Source organism: Macrosteles quadrilineatus, unplaced genomic scaffold, assembly GCF_028750875.1.
Source record: "Macrosteles quadrilineatus isolate MER2022 unplaced genomic scaffold, UCM_ALF_1.0 Scaffold_1__1_contigs__length_201487025, whole genome shotgun sequence".
Classification (NCBI taxonomy): Eukaryota; Metazoa; Arthropoda; class Insecta; order Hemiptera; family Cicadellidae; genus Macrosteles; species Macrosteles quadrilineatus.
Genome location: NW_026542594.1, coordinates 97,437,480 through 97,457,421, shown reverse-complemented (window position 1 = coordinate 97,457,421; position 19,942 = coordinate 97,437,480). Strand labels below are relative to the sequence as shown.

At 33.0% G+C, this 19,942-nt stretch overlaps 1 protein-coding gene across 2 annotated transcripts in view; it reads left to right on the top strand.

Annotated features, from left to right (window-relative positions):
- The first annotated feature begins 5,001 nt into the window (after nt 1-5,001).
- LOC128992984 (GTP-binding protein Di-Ras2) overlaps nt 5,002-19,942 on the top strand; it is a 291,630-nt gene continuing 276,689 nt past the window's right edge. The window contains exons 1-2 of one of the 2 annotated variants that reach the window (XM_054416763.1): nt 5,013-5,092; nt 17,813-17,858. The gene's annotated coding sequence lies outside the window, so the exon portion shown is untranslated. Of the gene's footprint in view, nt 5,093-17,812; nt 17,859-19,942 lie in introns of both variants that reach the window. The other variant, XM_054416829.1, reaches the window with a different exon arrangement.

Genomic DNA, 19,942 nt, shown 5'->3' with positions numbered 1-19,942 from the left:
ATATTAAACTTCTGTTATTTAGTATAATTTAGTAGTATTTTATATAAGCCGATAGCAACTTTTCACCCAAGTTCTATACACTGGAGCTTTACCAAAAACTTTTACGTAATGCGATTACACGTAACAATGCTAAAGGAGACCCTGAAATCGCCTCGGTGGAGCTTGTCAACTCATAAATACTTTCTTTAATTTGTTTTATTTGGGAATATTTAATACCATTCAAATTCAGCTTTGCAATTTCAATTTTAGAATAATTTATAATAATTTTTATAAGTTGTACATTTATGAAAATGCTCGTGTAGCAGCTTTTGTTACATCACTTAGTACACGAAGAAAGCAAAATAAACAAGAAGTGAGCAAAAAATTTGCAAACAATTTTGATGCATCCTTAAAAACCTGTGGCGTTTCATTGATATAAGTCATATAATGGGGCCGACCATTTTGTAAATTAGTTTATCTATATCTATAAAAGAGGTAGTATGTATGCATGTATATAGGCCTACCCTATGGACTCCGAAACCGCTCTACAGATTGTAATGAAACTTTCAGGCATTATTAAGCCTTATTCAAAGAAGGTTTGTGTGAAGTTTGAAAGCAGATCCGTCAAAAGGGCTCCGCCTACGAGGGTTTATATTGAAGGAAATAAAAAATTTATTAATCATAGTAAAATGATCAATTCACTAATAAAATTAATAGGTCCTATGTCCGACTTTTCCACAGAATGCAGCACAGAAAACTATTTTACTTTTGGATAAGTTCAAATATATTAAACCCAAATCGCAGCACACCTGTGCGCTCAACAAAATTTAAATTCTCCACTATTAAATATGTAAATATAAAAAGTAAAAACCGTTATCAAAGTATTATAAACAATAAAAGGGATGTTAATATCTTTATATTTTTATATTTTGTTCTATACCCACACAATCTAACATAAATTAATTATTAAGTGAATAATAATCGTGCGCGCTATCTCAGGTATTCAAATGACTCCTAATTTGTCAGTAACCCACTAAACTACTGTCATTAAAAGAGGAGAACTCCTATAATAATAATACGAAAATTAAATCCACCCAAGCTGTGCAACGAAATTAGACTGACGATTTAAAAAATGACACCTAATTTGATCGAAGCAACAATCATCAGTGATAAGTTTAAAGAAGAAATAGTCTTAATCCCAAGAATACCGATGATGTCTGTCATCCGAATTACTCTTTGAATTGAAGTGACTACAATTTCCTTTGCGTCTTGCTTTCGCATTCACCATTATAAGGCACAAGGGCAATCCCTGATTATCACCTGTTTAAATTCAGAAAAATGCATGCTTTTCACACGGATAGCTGTATGTTGCGTGCCTACATGGAGGTAAGTACGCCTAAAAATTTATACACTTAATGAAAAAAAACACTGTTAATTCATGTATTAATTTTTTTTTTGTATACATTTTTATTATTTATCGTAAAGAACAAATTACCATTTAAAATAATAGTTTCAAGCAAAGCAACGAGCGCTGGCTAACTACTAATAATCCATAATTGTGGCATTTAAAATAGCTTAATTTTAATAGAAACAGTTGATATTTTTAAGAACTTAAATTTTTATAATAGATAATAGTTTTATTTGCATCTTAAAACCTTTTTTTAATCACGGGCCAAGATTTGTAACCTTAGCTACAGTTATTTTACTAAATCGGGATGGTTTTAAAACAATAAGCGATGAATAGGGTGTAATTGTGATTGTTGTATACCCTCTTGGTTAATGGATGGTGTCACACAGTATCCACCCGTGTTACATTAAAATACAATTGTCGCTGTAAAACTTAATCTTACATTATTCATTGTTTTGGAAACAAGTCCACTACAATAGTGCCGATATTATACTATTAAAAATACTTTGTCATTACCTTGAGATACACTTTTTTATTAATTAAAAACTGTATTTGTGTTAGAGATAAAATTATTAAGTGCCCCAAAACGATTGTTACACTTTCCATATTTATTTTGGTATCCGTCAGCACATTAATGAAAGGGAAGAGTTGACTGATAGGCCTACCTGTAACGCAGGGATATTGTTCTAGGAAGTGTTGTTATCAATGGTGAGATAGTACAGGAGGTTGCTATTGTTGGGTGTTGGTGTTATCAAGGTATTGATTGTGTGCAACAGGTGCTCGCGCCCGGGTCGGAATAGCTGGGAAAGTCTGTCTTAGAAAACTACGTCGTCTCGTGTTACATACTTGTTGAAAAGCCTAACACATTTATAACACTGATTGAGACTACAGTAAAAGGTTGATTGAGGAAATTACGTGTCATAGATATAAACTATATTATTAATACGCTTCATAAAACTTTGTGAACAATAAGGCTTTTTTGTTTTAATATTTAATCCCTCATAATATATACACAAATATTCGTTTAGGTGTGACGATTTTCAAACTGACCCTACATTAAAAAAAGTTCCTTGGGCTCTGTCCCAATGGCTTTTTAGGTACCCATGTTATCCTCACGAGGAACATATTTGTTTACATTTTGATCAGCTGGATAATTTAATTGCTGTTAATTTTGGTTGCAATTGGAAACGTGAGCTACAAACATTACTCACTTGGCTTAAAATAAATATTTCATTTAAGAATTTCGGTCGGCGTAAATATTACCATAGAAAAAATACGAGAAAGCCTGGACAGTTTGATAAACTAAAAAGAAAATTGAATTACAGTGTCCTGCATTTCTTGAGCAATCATTGAAAGAGCCGATTTGCAAACTATGGAAACATTGGAAAGTCATAGAACACCACCAAGTAAAAGACATAGAAATAATGATTTTTTTAGAATTTATAACCATTTTTATGGACAAACTAATAAGGCTATTAGGGGGAAACATTTGTAGAAAACAATAAAACCAAGATCAGTTATGAAAAATGGATATTTACAAGAAATGTAGATTATCGAACTGCTATGTACATCATGAGTATTTCCATTATCTTGAGTCGACTTTTTTAAGGCCATCGGAAATTATGACTGTTACTAATTTTAAAATATCGCCTGTAATACTTCGCAACTGCTCGAATTCGAGCAACAGGTACACTATTTCAGATTTAATGTTGGTAAAACTTAAATAAACGATCTTACTGATTGAAATCACTATATCATCAAATGATGGTCTATGATTGCGATTGTATATGCAATGACTAAATATTAATACATTTGCTCTAAGTTTAAGTCATAGTTTAAATCATTTATGTATACACACCATGGCATCTTAAACTATCTTCTCTACTCCACGCATGGCGTCCCCATGCTGGCTCTTTACTTTTGGACATCACCACTTTATCTGGGGATTATACATTTCTCTAAGCTTTCTTATATCCTCCAGCCTTCGTTATATTTTACTGGTCCATGTATTTTTCTCAGCACTCTATTTTACAACACAATGGTTTTTGATTCCTTGGTCAGTTACCTAGTTTCTGAACCATTAGTACTACTTGGATGGTTAAGGTATAGTATAAATTGGTGTCTTCTAACAGTAATTTGGACTTCAACCGTTTTATAGATACTATTATTTTATACATCACTGGTTGAAAAATTTTCATTGTTTTCTAACATTTTGCTATGCTACAAGAAAGGCATTTGAATTTTAAGAAAAATGACTATCAATACGTAAACCACTCACAAATTAACAATTAAGCGATAGATTGCCAAAACAATCTTTCTTTAAAATGAGTTCAAATTTTCATATTATAAAATTACTAGGATGGTATTTTAAAAATATACGGTGATATAAAGTTCCCATGCGCAAGATAAGCTTTAACATTACACCTCAATTATAAACATTGGTTAAGCAGGACAGCCAGAAAAGGGGTGTTAAAGATAAAACCTAAGTGGTTGGCATCTCGGACTTCGGTGCTGGAGGGGCGGGTTCAATTCCCGACACACCCTACAGCTGTATATTACTTCATTAGAATGTCACATGTAACATAACTTAAAATGTAAAAGGTCAACCCTCTGTGTCATACCAGTTTCAAAAACTTGAATTATACTAACTACATTTTTGTTGTCCTCGTCATGTCGTTTTGGGGTGTTCTATCTTCATATCACTAAGATATATCAATAATAATCTAATATATATCACTCTATATATTTAAGCAAAATATTTACTATGTAGCCTATATTCTCTCTACAGTGAGTAGAGTACAAGAAATAATAAAGAGGAGGAAAGACCTATGAATCCACCGTGTGTTCGTCAACCGCTGAAGATGTGAAACAAGCTGGAGAAATAAACGTGGGGGGAATGTGAACCTCCAGCTCAAAAACGAAGGCAACAAGATAGGTGAATTATACTCCTTAATATATTTTACTGTGAAGGTGTAGGCTTCAGATGGCCGATTGATCAGTTAGCACCATGATATCATTTACACTTTGCGACATGGTGGCTACATCCTGTTTAAGATATTTTTGTTTCACCAAGAGCTACATGAACGTATGAGTATATTTTGTAACAAATTTATATATCTAATTTGGACTAATTACCTTAAAAACGAAAAATCTGCTTTGCAGGAATTTATATAAAAAAATTCACATCAATATTGAACATTTTCCTTAAAGTTTCCTGCATTAAATCTTTTATGTTTTTGGTCTCCAAGATTTGTCCGAATCTCATTTCAATTTTTACCGTGTATCGGTCACGTTTCACCTCCTTTGGACAGTATTTGAATACTATACACTTTAACAAAATGTAGGGCCTAGTGCATGTTAAAATATATCTCATAATATAAAATATCTTGTAATGGAAAAGGGGTGAAGTATACCTGCTGTCATACAAAATAATCTTACGACCCATCACTTAAAAGGTAATCGGATGATTTGTTTTCTTTGCTGGCTGAATGTTTAAATCATTTAATAATTGATCCTTGATGAGAAATAGAAAGATAACGGTTTCATCCGTTGTCTAGTTTGCCAATATCGATTGTCGCGGTGGCGGTACAGTTGTGTCCACTGCAAATGGCGCACGCGCTGGTCCCGGACGCATCAACCTGTTGCTTGGCTTAGTGTCTGTCGAGTAGTGATAGCGTATAGTCGGTCCCGAACATCACAGACCAGGTAACCTTTAATGTAAACATATTATACAAACATAGCACTAATAATGTCCAGTTCGTAAAGGAGACTCGACCAAAGACATTGTTGTTGACAACATGTTGTTAAACGTGTCAATCAACCGCTGTCATTATTGCGTTACCAGTTGAAACATAAACAATACTATTAACTGTTAGTTTGTCATGATCATGTTTACATTTTGGTGTGTGATATTATGTAGGGAGAATTTTACATAATATTTACTGTTGTATAATGGTAAAGATTACCTACAATATCAACTTAAAATACGTCGTATAAACATTTTTGTCTTCGTGCGCGCTATCTAATTAGTCATATATTACACAAACAATTAAAACCATAATCAAAGTTGCTCAATCTTTCTTCTTAACCTTTCTTAAAGTCTGCATTACACTTGACGGACACGACTTAACTTTTTTTTAATTGCACAACAAGCTATAATGCCCTGTAATCCCAATAAGCGTCGTATTATATATCGATTAGGGCATTACAATACTAAAATTACCTGTATACTTAACACTTACTTAAATTACTTACACGTACTTAAATTAGAGGTACCGGTAATGGTGTATAGCTAAATATATTCACTTCCATAACTATTAACACCCCACTTACGCACTGCCGAACGTACCAAACGTTTTATTGCATCCAGGCCTACTGTATTAAAAATTATAACTGAATTTGAATTTACTCTGTCGAAAAAATTATGAAATCTTCTGCTCAAATAAGCCGCGAATAAATAATAAGTAGCTTATGATAGTGGCATAGGTCATATCCAAGGACATGTTAAAAAGAAAAAGAAAAACAAAGGGGTTTTTACTATGGTAGTCCCCTCAAAGGATTCAATTCAGTTAAGCTAGATCTGATACGCAGACATCTCGCTGATTATAATCCTGCTTAATCACTCCTGGCTGAAACTAATCAACCGGAACCACAGATCCGCTACAGCCATTCCTTCATCGAATTAAAATATTATCATTTTACACGGCAAGTTTCAAAACTAATAAAGCTTAGTTACTTAAAAATGCTCGTCCATACACGGCCGTTCCAATTTGTAAGATGAGAATCTAATGTTTGCATTTGTTGTGTTCAATATTTAGTCCAATTGATGGGTTTAGTTTTGTTTATGATTTAATGATATTTTGTAGGCCTATATAAATTACATAGGTACACCTAAACTTCAATAAAGCATTCCTCTAAATGTTTACATGAATGAAAAGCGTAGGATTTGCTGAGTGACACAAATATACAATTGGGCTTATATTGGAAGAAAAAAAAGTTTAATTAAGTTTGTCTTGTATCTAGCTCTTTTTTTTGCAAAACAGGCTTACACAAAACGCAATTAGTTCAAAACAAGAAATGCGAAACTACAGTTTAAAGCATACCTTGGCATCGAAAAAGATAATTTACTTTTTTTGTACTTATAAAATTGGAGTAAGACCACTAATCTTTTTAGTATAAGGAGTTTGGATATCCGCAACATCAATATTTTTAAGCCTATTGTTGGCTCGCTAGAAAATTGACATAACTTGATCGAAAAACGTATATAATACTTTGTACTTATTTCAAAACAAATAACAGAAATTGTTATAAATAAAAGAATTTATACAAAAAAGATTTTCAAAAATGACTCTTCGCATAAAGGGTAAAATTAATGCCTGGAGGTTTTCAACAGCTTGAAAGACCGAATTGTCGAGTCATCTAAAAGCAGATGAATAGATTCAAATGTTGCTGAGCCAGAAGGCGCTGAGACCAGAGATTTCGTTGACGCGGGATAATTAATTATTGTTACATTCAGAAACGCGTCTGTATTACCCGAAGTAGAGCTCCTAACTTACGCGGCTACTGCATTAAATATCTGCCGACATTAGCCTTATTTACTAATACTTTTTCTTTGAAATGGCGACCATACAAAGGTAGGTATTATAAGCCAAGTATGAATGGAGATGAGTGTAGGGTAAGTGTCGCGATCTTGTAGTCTTGTTAGTGACTAAGGCCGACTTATTCCTTAGACAGAGACACAGCTGTTAATTAATAGCCCATACAGCTAATGGCAACTAAGGGACCTACAGTTTATAGTTGAATCCAAACCACATTTTTGCCTTGGTATATACGAATTGGTTTAATTATCAGGATAGCACTGCGCATAGTCATGGTACTCACTAGTGCGGACGTTAATCCACCCCAGGGAGTATCGTATCCACAGTGCATGCAAATATCCACAATTCGTGACCTCCTAGTAGCTGGATTACAGTACGACGTCACCGTCCTGAAAAAAAATGTCCATCAAAAATTCCGTTTCTTAAAAAGGCTACAAACAGTAGTCCATTTAAAGGGAAATAGGTATAAGGCAAATCTTTTTTTCAATTTATGTAACCCCTAAAGGAATTTCTTATGATCTTGTGAAACTTAGAATGTAAAAGGAGGAGTCTAAAACAATATACAAAAGTAACGAAACGTAAATAATTAATAATTGTTCGTACTTTAAAATTCTTTAAACTCTTAGAGGGTGAAACAAACTTATAATAACTTCTTATCTTGTTATAAATAATTATTATTGCAGCGTATATTTTAGTATTATTTAAATTATGTTTTAGGAGAGTTTTCCTTTTAAAACCGGGAGTTGTAGAAGCCATGAAGTGCGATGTGAAGCACCCAACAAGTGGCAGGACCAAACAATTAGCTCAGATAGGGGTTGTTTCACAAACACAATCAAAGCCTCAACACCGCAAATGTCGACGTAGTGTTCAGTGTTCACACCTGCCCTGCCAGACTGTAACTCTCTGTACACAGGGACAATGTTACAACTGATAGCCATAGTATCGTGTTAAATAGGGTAAATAAGAATTATTTTAATAATGGCATTATAAATGTACTGTATATTACAGGTTTTCTGTATTTATTATGCCTACTAAAACACGGTTCTAATTTAATCGAGTTTATAACCTAAACGATACGTATAGTAGGCCTATTGAAAATATTTGAATAACTAGCCTATATTGCTACCTTTTGTATTAAAATAATATTTAACTTACTGTAGTTTATAATAATTTTCTCGCATTATTTTCATTTAGTTTTGACGAAAATATCCAATTGAAGTTGTATAGTATGAAATCATCATGACCAATCTTTGTACTCTCCACTCTACTGCCAAAAATAAAATGAAGAATGTTATATTATTTATTCCCTCCTCTACGGTTGAGCGTAATATACTAATTGTTGATCCACATAAAATTAGATAAATTGTTTACCAACTCCTTCATTTGGATACCTTAAAAAAATGTTTTCTACATGAAATAGTGCTTCTGTGTTACGATTTTCTTGGTTTTTGGTAAATATATTTCAACAATATATTTTAACATACATTTTGGAAAAAAATTATGTATTTTTTAAATATAAAAAATATTAAAAGACAAGCCATTCAGAATGTTTAGTAAAAGTACATGGAAAACAATCAGTCCTAAGCTAATCTAAAAATCTTTTAGTGGTGTGACCAAAAAACTAGAATCGCTGTATTATACCATGGATAAAGCATACGTTGCTTAGTCTATGATTATACTTATGTATAAAGCCAAGTATGAGGATGAAGAATTGTTGTCATGGTAAATCTTTCACAATGAGATACTTGGAACAATATTGATAATGCATCCAATAACTAGTGCTATGTAAAAGTCCAACAGTAAAATTTGTTTGCAGGTTAAAATACTGTAGGTTTTAAATTATATCACAAAATTTCGTTGACTTTTAAGTCTTTGTTGTATATTCTATAATGTTGATTTCAACCATTCAACTAGGACAACAACTTCTTGTTTACTTACTTACTTGAATACTGGACTGGTGTCCGACAAAGTAAAACATGATTGCGTCCTTTTTAGCGAATTTCCCTATAGGGAAGTAGTTATTGCCGTAGGCGGAACGGTAAGACCTAGGCCCGGGACCGATTTACTTTTTCATTTTTATGACCCCAGAGGCCAAAAACACCATTCGTTCAAATTTATATATACAGGGTGAGGCAATGAAAGCGCCACAATTTATAAATAGTACAAATTCACTACTATTTACCCTATACATATAAATAGCACATCAAAACACAGCTTATCGTTTGCCATTTTAACTTAACAAAGTCATTTTTCCATTTCTTGAAAATAAAATCCTTCAAGTGTCGTTCTTGTCCTACTTGACTTTTCAAGTGACTTTCAAGTGACTTTTCAGTCACTTGAAAATGCCATTGAATACTCCTTCCAACATTTCTTCAGGAATCACTTTTGTTTCTTGGAGAGCTTCAATTTAAGAAAATCCCTAGGGCAAATTTGAAAAACCTTAAATTTCAAGTAGCTTAAAGGGAGAACCCCCAAAGAAAGCAAACAGCCAACGTAAAGCTTGTAACAACGAAAGCATCCTGGTAAAACTCTTTGGACTTTGAGTTATTGCGACTCACAACTCTTTCAACAATGGCTGGTGCAACCATTCTGTGCTCTCTGTGTGCAACCACCGATTATTTTATCCTAAATAATTTTACCCAGTTCTCTATTGTTTTCCAATCTGGAACAGCACCATATTGACCAAGTATGGAATGTGGTCCAAACAATATCTGGGTATTTGCACAAGAATCACTATTTTAAAAATAGGTTCCTACATCAAAATCTCAGAGTTACAAGCCTCAGACAGAATGTTTACTGAAATGGCATAGTATTATTGATGTTATAAGCACAGCTTTTCATTCATTTTTGCTTTACTTATAATGTGACAACGAAAGAAAATCCGGGTGCCCTTACTGCCTCACCCTGTATATATGTACGTCCGTGAACGCGATAAGTTGAGTAATTTTTGTCCGATTTTGATGAAATTTGGTTTAAAGGTGTAAGGTGGGATAAACTTGAAAGAGTTTGCAACCATCATGATCGGACCATGCGAATAGGGTTTTACGGGGGGTTTTATGGTGTAAAAAATAGTTTTTCTAATTTCTGACCCTCAAAACAGAAAACTTCCTAATTTCTCTCTAGACCATTTTTTTACAGAGCTTAAACAAACAAATAATTTAGTATATCAAAGTGTTTTTGTAAGGTTATTGGTGACGGAGAAAATAAAAAAAATTGTAAATTTAAAATTCCCATGCTATTATTATGGAGAACATTCTAAAATGTTGTAGTTTGCTTGTTTATGGATATATTTTGATCAAACTTGGCAAATTTATTTATTTTATACTAAGCTATTAATATTTTACAAAAAATACGCGTTATTAGTATCCTTGTAAAAGCAAACTTAGGTACTCATTAAACCTCATGTTATTTGAATAGGTTTAGTTGAAAATCAATTCAGACAAATGGAAATTCGCTTAGACAACAGGTTTGCTGCGGCGTAACTTTTTGCTGCGGCTTAATTGCTGCGGCGGGGGTATTATAAAATGAAGCTCATTACGATGGTGGTGAGTTGCCAAAAAGTGGTGTGTCATCCAGTTCACTAAGTGGATACAAGGTCTACCCACCAAATAGTCCCTCTGTGTATCTTTAAAGGCCCTAATGTCCAGCTCGCCCACTTTAACGGGGAGAGTGTATGGAGAGTACTGGCATAGAATGGTTAGCCGGAAGGGTACGAGTCTAGGCAAGTCGGCATCTGGGCAGGTCAAGGAGAGGGCCACGTCGTGCTTGGTACAAATGTGTTTGTCCTCACGTTGAGCAAGTTTTGCTGAGTTTATTTAAGTAATACCATGCTATTAGGATATACTGGCCATAGATAGTCAGAACCTTTGGACACTTCATGATAGACCTACTTTAACAGTGGTCTCGGCACCCGGCGGACGTAACCACCCTCAAAGCCATCTTCTGAAGGAGCAAGATGTCATATGCTGCAGCTGCAGGAAGCCAACAGAAGTTACCTGAGAAGATGAACTACTCTGTCAAGCTTGACGCATACCTGGCTAATGTAGGGTCTGCAACTGAGTCAATGCAGGAGCCCGGGAGTCTAACAGCTTCTTCACGCAGGTGGTTTGGCTTGAGATGATTTTACAAACAGATTAATTATTTTTAACTATTTTGAACTTTGGTAAAATCTCAATTACTGAGTTGAGCTATAAGAATGGAGCTTAAACCTTCCTAGTAACTTATATGGTTTTGGTTACATGATTCATAGCCAGTTTTACGGGTGACTTCTTGTTTAAAACTCTACATACCATCGATACTACCGCCTTTGGGTATAATGTTAAATCAAGTTGTTATAGAAATATGGAGTTTCAGAGATTAACGAATAACCTTTTCAGGGGATACTATCCTTTCAATGAAAACTTTTGAAATTTACATAAGATCGCAAATACTGGGCACTCACTGTTTGTTTTGTAAATAAAACCGTTTATCAAAGGCGGCGAACACGTCCATAAATCACAACTGGACCTAATCCCTCCCCGCAGAGGCTATCAATTGATGGAACAATCCCTGAACTCCGTCTGTATGTGTGAATGTTAGCAAACGCTCCTCACCCCCCGCACTTAACGAGTACACTATATCTTTCACTCAATCACTATTTATTTCACATGATTTTAATAAAACAGCATACAAGTTACCTTAGCTGATTATAGTTTTTAAAATAGCAAGAAGAAAACCCTTATAATTTATAAGATTAATATAATTTTAGTTTTTCCAACAGTCGGCAAAACTAGTTTGATTTGTAGTTGTTTGACAGTTTGTTTGCTAATCATTATAATCGGGAGTTAATTCACTTGCAGTTAATATTATGTTATTTTGGTTCCACTAGAATTTATATATCGTTTTATAGTAATGATAAACAGTAAAATTAAAGTGATGTGATTTATATTGGTTTGGCAAGGTGTAGGTAGAGACCTAAGCAAACAGATTAATTGCCCGATTGTTGGTGTATGAACCTGAAAAACATGAACATAAGTCAGACTAATTTATAGACATAGGCCAACTAATCTTCAAGTTGCTTAAATAGGAACAACTTGTCAGGTCTCCGGAACGATTTTCCTCGAAGAAAAACCGGTCAATCGTAAGATCCACCGATTTTCTCGCTCCTACTCAGAAAAAAATGTTTCACGATAAATTAACGTCAGTTGCCAGCAGCCGCACTGCATTGCTTGCATGTTAATAGTGCCAATGGTGCTTCGTTGTTATAGTATGGCGTAACTCGTTGAAGATCTGGTAAACTGTCTGTACCGTTCATATTCACACCTTAAAACTACTGATGTTTGTGTATTTTTACATGGCCTACGTTAGGGTTCTAGGAGAAGAGGTAAAGTATAGAAGATCTTGTGGTGCAATAGATGACGTGGCGTCTTCATCAACCCTATGATGAGGTAATCACTCTCAGCGGATTGACAGCTCAGTGTAGCCTACCACTTAGGAGATACAGGACAACGTTATAGAGTTACTACAGTATAACAGATAATGTAAAATCGAAGATGTAAATCGTTTAAGATCGGTCGCAATCATACTTACTGGCTTGCGACACAAATTATAATGTGTTCAATACTAAACCTGTACAGTACTTAGACAAAAACTGTTCATATCACACACAAATCTTAAACATTGTAATAAATATTCATTAAGTATTGGAAGTAAATTCTTCAGCGAAATGGACTGTTATGATTGATTATTATGAATGTCAATAAAAAACATATATTAATCCAACTTTAAAATTTGTGTGTGCATCTGTATCATTTTTGAAAATTAAATGAATAATCGACTGAGTGATAAATCTGTAAAACATCCTGGGCTCAGTGATCGTTGGATACATTTAACCACCCTGGGATAAGGATTATGTCCAACTGGATTAAAATATTGATGGGTTTTGTTGCCTTCTCGTAATTACAAATGCTGCGATCGGTAAATGTAGTAGTTTTCTCATGACTATAATTATAACTATTTTATTATTTACCTAGTATTGTTGAGTTATACATAATCTATATATATAATATATTATATAATAATCGAATGATGTATGTCTTTTCCTGTGTGCGTGCGTGCGTGTGTGTAGGTGTGTGTGTGTGTGTGTTTGTGTGATACTCAATCACATAAAAACTACTGAACCAGCTGGGCTTAAATTTTACAGAAGTTTAGCTACAAGAGCTTAGAACTATACCCGTTTCAATAATTTTTAAGAACTCGTACCCGTAGATATCAACAATAAAATTTGGTGTTGTTAATTCGTAGTTTTATTTACCTGGTAATAAATCGTCTAAGGCCTTTAAATATTGTATATTTAATGGAAACAAACAATATTGGAATAATAAAAGGGTATAACATATTTCGCTATGCCCCAGAAACAAATTTCGGGCCTTATTAAAATGCTCAATTTGCGCACGGGACCCTTCATAATATATTTAAAATCTTGCCATAACATCTTACCATATACAAACGTATTTGTGTTTACTATCGTATATTATTTCGTTGTCCTGGCTAATTTTAGCGAATTTCCCTATAGAGGAGTAGCTATTACCGTATGTGGCACCAATTTACTTTTTCATTTTGTATTCCCAGAGGCCTAAACATAATTCGTTAAATTGTTTATATATGTATGTGTGTATATATATATATATATGTGCGTGTGTCCGTGAACGCGATAACTTGAGTATTTTTTGTCAGATTTAGATGAATTTTGATTTAAAGGTGTAAGATGGGAATTAATATTTAAAAAAAAACACACTTAATTAGTTTCCTTGTAGCAGCAAACCTAGGTACTCGTTAAACCTAATGTTATTTAAATAGACTTAATTGAAAATCAATTAAGACAAATGGAAATTCACTTACTCGGCAGGTTTGCTGCGGTGGGGGTATTTTTATATCATTTATCAACAACCGTTGTTCATTATTGTCGATTGATAAAAAAAAGTTTAACCAGTATGCATGCATTATAGTTTTGTAAAACAACACTACGGGTAAAGTGTTAAGTACAATATTTTATTGTTCAAACTGCTTATGCAACTCTGCTGGAAAACGAGTTGGAAAGATTCAACCAAGAAGATTGTAATTTCAATACATGGAAACTGTTTATATGTAACGAAGACTTCTTTAACGAGAATACTTCAGAGAACTTAAGCGAATCATTTGTCCATGTTGCGGTGTGAACTGGTGAAAGGTGATCACATGCTCGCCATCCCAAGGTTGGGGCTCTAAATTGACAGTGAGGAATTGTCAATCACACATGAGTGATTACCTTATCAGCGAGATAAGGTCCTATCTTCTCCATTACACCATTACCGTGTTACATTACCTTAAATTACATCAATAAAGTCGCACTTTTGAAGCTTTCCTCTATCAAATTGTCCCTATACTCTTAATAATTAAACACATGATTCCCAATCCTAGTTGGTCACAATATAGGTAAACTATTATAAAACTAACCTTGGTCTCTCTGAGCAACAAACTAGATGTAGTCAGTCATATTAGTCCTGGTAGGAATTAGAATGATTACAAGTCCCGTAAAGATGAATATATTTCCAAGATTGCATTTAGGAAAGTCAACATAATGAGTTATTGCTACAAAGTGATTGTAGCATGGAAACCAGAGGGTCGATTTTACATTATGTTTCATTTCTCTGTGGTATAGGCCCAACAACAACAATTGATTAATGTTTCAAGTCTTTAGCACGTCTATTAGTGGTTGACTCGACTAAAGATGCACTGTTTTTAATTAAGTAAAGAGGGGATTGATATTTTTAGGGTGGTATAAATAAAAATATCAAAAACCGGAATTTCTTGTGGACATTTTCCAAGTTTATCATATGTAGAAATAATTGATTTATACATATTCCTTGACTTAATAATATAGAGGACATCCGATTTAAGTTGCTTAAGTTTAAATGTTGCTTTTCGTTACTGATTATTCTCAGTATCTTAGAATTATACAAAAACTAACCTATAACATAAATATTTGTTTACAATAGTGAGGCGTACAATATTTCGTTACACCTCAAACTATTTAAACTTGGATTCAGCGAAGTTGAAAAGAAGTAAGGGATTAAGATTGCCAACCAAATTACACTATCCTTGGGCAATACAACTTTAACAACAGTCAATAGTGCATATTTTAAATGCATATGTACGTTAGCACGATTATGGGAATTATTATTTCTAGGTAGTTCTTTATGCTAAATGGGATGGAGTAATTAAAGTGGTTTCTAACTGTAAAGAATTGGAATTTTCTATGTAATGTAATAACTCAACGTCCTTAAAATAGATTTATTGGCAGTTTATTAGGTGACACAGAACTAAACTTAAGCTTCTCGAACAATGGAAGTCCTAATAATGCCTTAATACCTTTATAAACGCGGACCAAGGCATAAAGTAAGAGCGAAACAAGCTTATATTTAGTTTTTTAGAAACAAAATTTACGTTAGTTTTAAAGTTACATTTATAACTTGTCTGGATGACCTTTGGTAAGTATATTATTTTTCATAGGATGTTATTCTTAGGAACACCACCAATAGCATGAGGATGAAGCCTTTGGAAGTATAAGTTACATCGATTATTCAGTCCTTGAAATACTGACTGTTCATGGACTATATATCTTGGAAACTATTATTTATGCAAAAAATATTACAAAAACTCAGGTATTAAACAAAATTAGTCATAATTATAACACTCGTTCTCAAACTCAAATTGATAGACACAATCTAGAATTGTATAAAAATAAAACGAAATTCACAGGAAATAAATTTATGTCCCATCTACCAAAAACCCTTCTAACTGAAAATGATACAAAAAAAGTTTAAAAATTGTCTGAAACAGTATTTGATTAAACTTGTCCCTTATTATCTTGAAGAGTTTTGGGAGAAAAAATAAAATAAATACTCTGTTTTATTTTTAGTTCAATGTAAAGCATTATATTTTGTAAGATCTGACTCTATTCCTGTACAATTGTACTGAAATGAATAAAGGATATTTTGATTTGATTTGATATGATTTGATTTGACTTTACAGTATTCAGTATTTACAAAAGTCTACGGTGGGTGAAAGCATTATTATTAATTTTCTGGTGTTCGTGACTCATTTCTTTGAAACGAAAGGACCGCCATGTAAAGTTTCTGTATCAGCAATCTTGTTTTAGAGTCACTGTCTTGAAGCGTCAAACTTTATAGATTAAGGGTTTAACAAGTTCTGAGTGAAGGGACTTTGACACTGAGTGCCGATCACTTACCATTTCAAGAAAGATAATTAGTTACATTAGGTTGTCGTAGTAACTAAGTAATGACAATGTATAACAATGTGCGTATATCTTTTCGTTTAGTTTGTTAAGAACATTGTATTTGGATACATAAACTCTGTCGAGAGAAATAAATTTGGACTGCTCTGGCTTGGGATGTTCCGGGGAACAACACCTCAACTTTCACATCAGTGTCCGAGTTTTTAACAACCATTGTTACTTTTCATGTTTACAACGGTTTTATTGAGAAAGAACCCAGTATATTATGAGTATTCACTGGTAATAACAGTTTATTGCACACAGTTATGCATACTTAAATTGATACTATATCTTCAAAAGAATTTGTCAGATTTTCACCTCCAACTGAAAGTTCTTAGAAGCTAAGTTGACATTGTTTGATTAAAAATGCCCTCTAGACTAAATAAAGAAAAAGGTGATACTAAGCTTGTGCCTGTTTTTTTTATAATCACGCCATGCTACAAAAAACACATGACTAGGCAGCTCTACATATATACAAGCGTTTAAAAATGTACCTATATGGATAGAGTTTGTTAAAACTATCCATAAAAATTTTGATTATAATCTATCTATACTTATTTAATACGCAAGCAGGTTTTTTTGTCACAATTACTCCTCCGAAACTACTGAACCGATTTACATGTTTTTAGTGTCATTGGAAACAGCGTAACGTGAAGTTGTGCAGGAAACCTTTTTTTTTGGGAAATAATTAGAGAGTGAGGCCCTGGGGATCTTTAAAGTTTCGTATTTCTCCATAAGATTAACATGGGAAACAAACATTGTTATAAAAATCCAGCTGTTGTCAGAAGTTAAAAGTGAGAAGAAGAACATATGTTAATTGTAAACAGTCAATAAGTTTGCTAATTAAACAGTTTGCTACAAACATTTACTGACTTGGTTGATATGAAATATTTACTATTTGAATTTGGGTTGGCGTAAATATTACAATGAAAAAAGCGAGAGAGCCTGGATAATTTGATATACTAAAAAGAAAACTGAATTAACACTTTGCTGCATTTCTTAGTAATCATTGAAAACACCAATTTGCAAACTATAGAAACATAGGGAAGTCATAGAACACCACTAAGGAGAATATATAAAAATAATGTGTTTTTTTATTTATAATCGTTATTATGGACAACCTAATGCAGCTATGAGTAAGGCTATTTGTAGAAAACACTAAAAAACAAGATCAGCTTTTGAAAAATGATAAGATATTTACAAGAATTGTTGATTATATCGATCTGTTATGTACATTTTGAGAATTTCCATAATCTTTTGAGTCGAATCTTTTAAAATCGTCGGAAATTATGAATGTTATTCGTTTTTAAATAACGCCTGTAATACTTAGCAATTGCTCGAATTCGAGCAATATGTACACTAGTAAATAGTAAATTTAATAACACGTGCAAGGCTGATCAAGAATTGTTTAATAAATTATAGGCATACAGTATAAGTATTCTGGTCTTATGCCACGTAAAATACAATAAAATTATTACTGTGGTAGAGTATTTATTTATAACATTATTTTTTTAGGCTACACGGACGAATACTTAGGTGGAAGGCAGTGGACGTTATATAGGTAAGAAACCTACTTTTGTACATGCAAAGAAATTATAAAAATCGTGGATCAAAGTGTTTCTGTTTAATTTAGGCAAACCTTTAGCATTTATAAGATACATTTAAAGCTTTATTTTATTCAAATGTGGATTGGAGCTACGACTATGGCATATTTTAAGTACAAAAATGCGAACAAACTACTCATAGTATTCAATATATTGAATATTGAATTGATTTAGTTTAAATATATCAGTCAATTAATTGTTTGTAACATTAAAAATAATTGACATGACACAAATTTAATGTTAAACGTGAATATCTAATTTGATCTAATTGTTTAAATTATTTCTAAATCCTTATGATAATCATCACTAATTGATGCAGATACATCGTAGGTTTATAATGGTGGGGTAAAGTGAAGAAGATGTTGTTTTTGCAAATTTTCTTCTTAATAACGGTTCACGTAAAATCTATTTAATCAGCTTAGGTTTATGCGAAGAAGTGTTTAGTATACCGGTACTTGTGTATTTGCATACTTCTAATCATAATTTTAATTAATTAATTATCCATTACTCCGTTCTGTATTCTTTCAAATTGATTAGTTTCCATTAGAAGTTATCGTTCACAATAGTTATCATTACGTTGTTGTAGCATTGTTTAACAATTTAATATTCTTGATCTTGCACCACAGTTTCTCAGGTTATTGTTTGATCTATTGCACGTATTACGCGTGAAGACGTCATACGGCGCAGAGAAAACTGATAACAATTATCAAAGGATCTAGCGTCCATGTTGGCACAAAAGCTCATAATGAAGCTGCAATATTCATTCTTCATCTTTGTTCTCGGCCTTGCAATCTCGAGTTGCCGATTCATAACAAGCTCTTTGTGGGCTTTTTGCCAAATGTGTGTGTATTTTATTACTTTCAAACATCTTTGCATAGTTTAAATATTCTGAGATCAATGATAATAACGAAGAAACATCGTTATTCAAATATGATTATAATAAATGAATTAAGAATCAACTGGAATGAGTTTGCAAACCAGATAAATAGGGTCATGGTACAGGGTATTCTGGGGTTTTGAAATTTTGAAATATTGGGTTTTAAAAGTGTTTAAAATTCAAATATGAAAATTCCAAATTTGTATTACAGCCATCTTGTAGAGCTTAAAAACAAACAATTTCGTATAATGATGCTTTATAGTAAAATTAATTGTTATTGAGACAATTCACAAAAACTTAACATTTAAGATTCCCACGGTTTTTTTTATGGAGAAACAGAAAACTGTTGTAATTTGCTTTTTTATAGATTCTGTAGATCAAATTTGGCAAATTTATTTATTTAATTCTATGCTATTAACATAGTATTGAATTAATATTATTATTTGGGAGCGAGCTGGCGTAGTGGTTAAAGCGTGGGACTTCAGTCCCTGAGGTCTCGGGTTCGATCCCCGCCAACTCACCTATGGATTTATCTAAGTGATAATGCCGCAGGTCTAGCCTGAAGTAATGTGAAAAACAAATGCGCTATCCTAGGGAAAAAATACTATTACAATTTTGTAAAAAAAACACTTGTTACCGTCCCTGTAGCAGTACTAGTTAAGTTTAATGTTATTTAAGTGGGAATAGATAGACATATTTATGGAAATGTTTGAGTTAAAATTCAATCAGAAAAATCATAATTCGCTTAATCAGTCAAAATTAGGTGTACCTTGACTATATTAGCCTAATTTCACACAAAAAAGCTATATTTAATTTATTTTGTTATTCGACCTTTTTCATCTTGGTTCGGTTGAATAAGAAATCTAAATATATATAAAAAATGTCGTGTTAATTACACCACTTATAACTCAAGAACGGCTGGACCGATTTTAATGGTTTTTGATTAGTTTGATTCGTCTTCAGTTTTGTATTTAACCTTATAAGCGCCACTCGCCTGTAAAGTTTGTATGTTAACCTTATGGAGCTATCGGAAGAACGTGAATAATCAAATATATAAATTAGTTCAAATAGCTGAGGTTAGGAGGTACAGGTTTGCTCCCAAGATTCTTCTAGGTGGCTATTTACTTTATTATTTGCATTTTCATTCTAATTACAAACTAAATT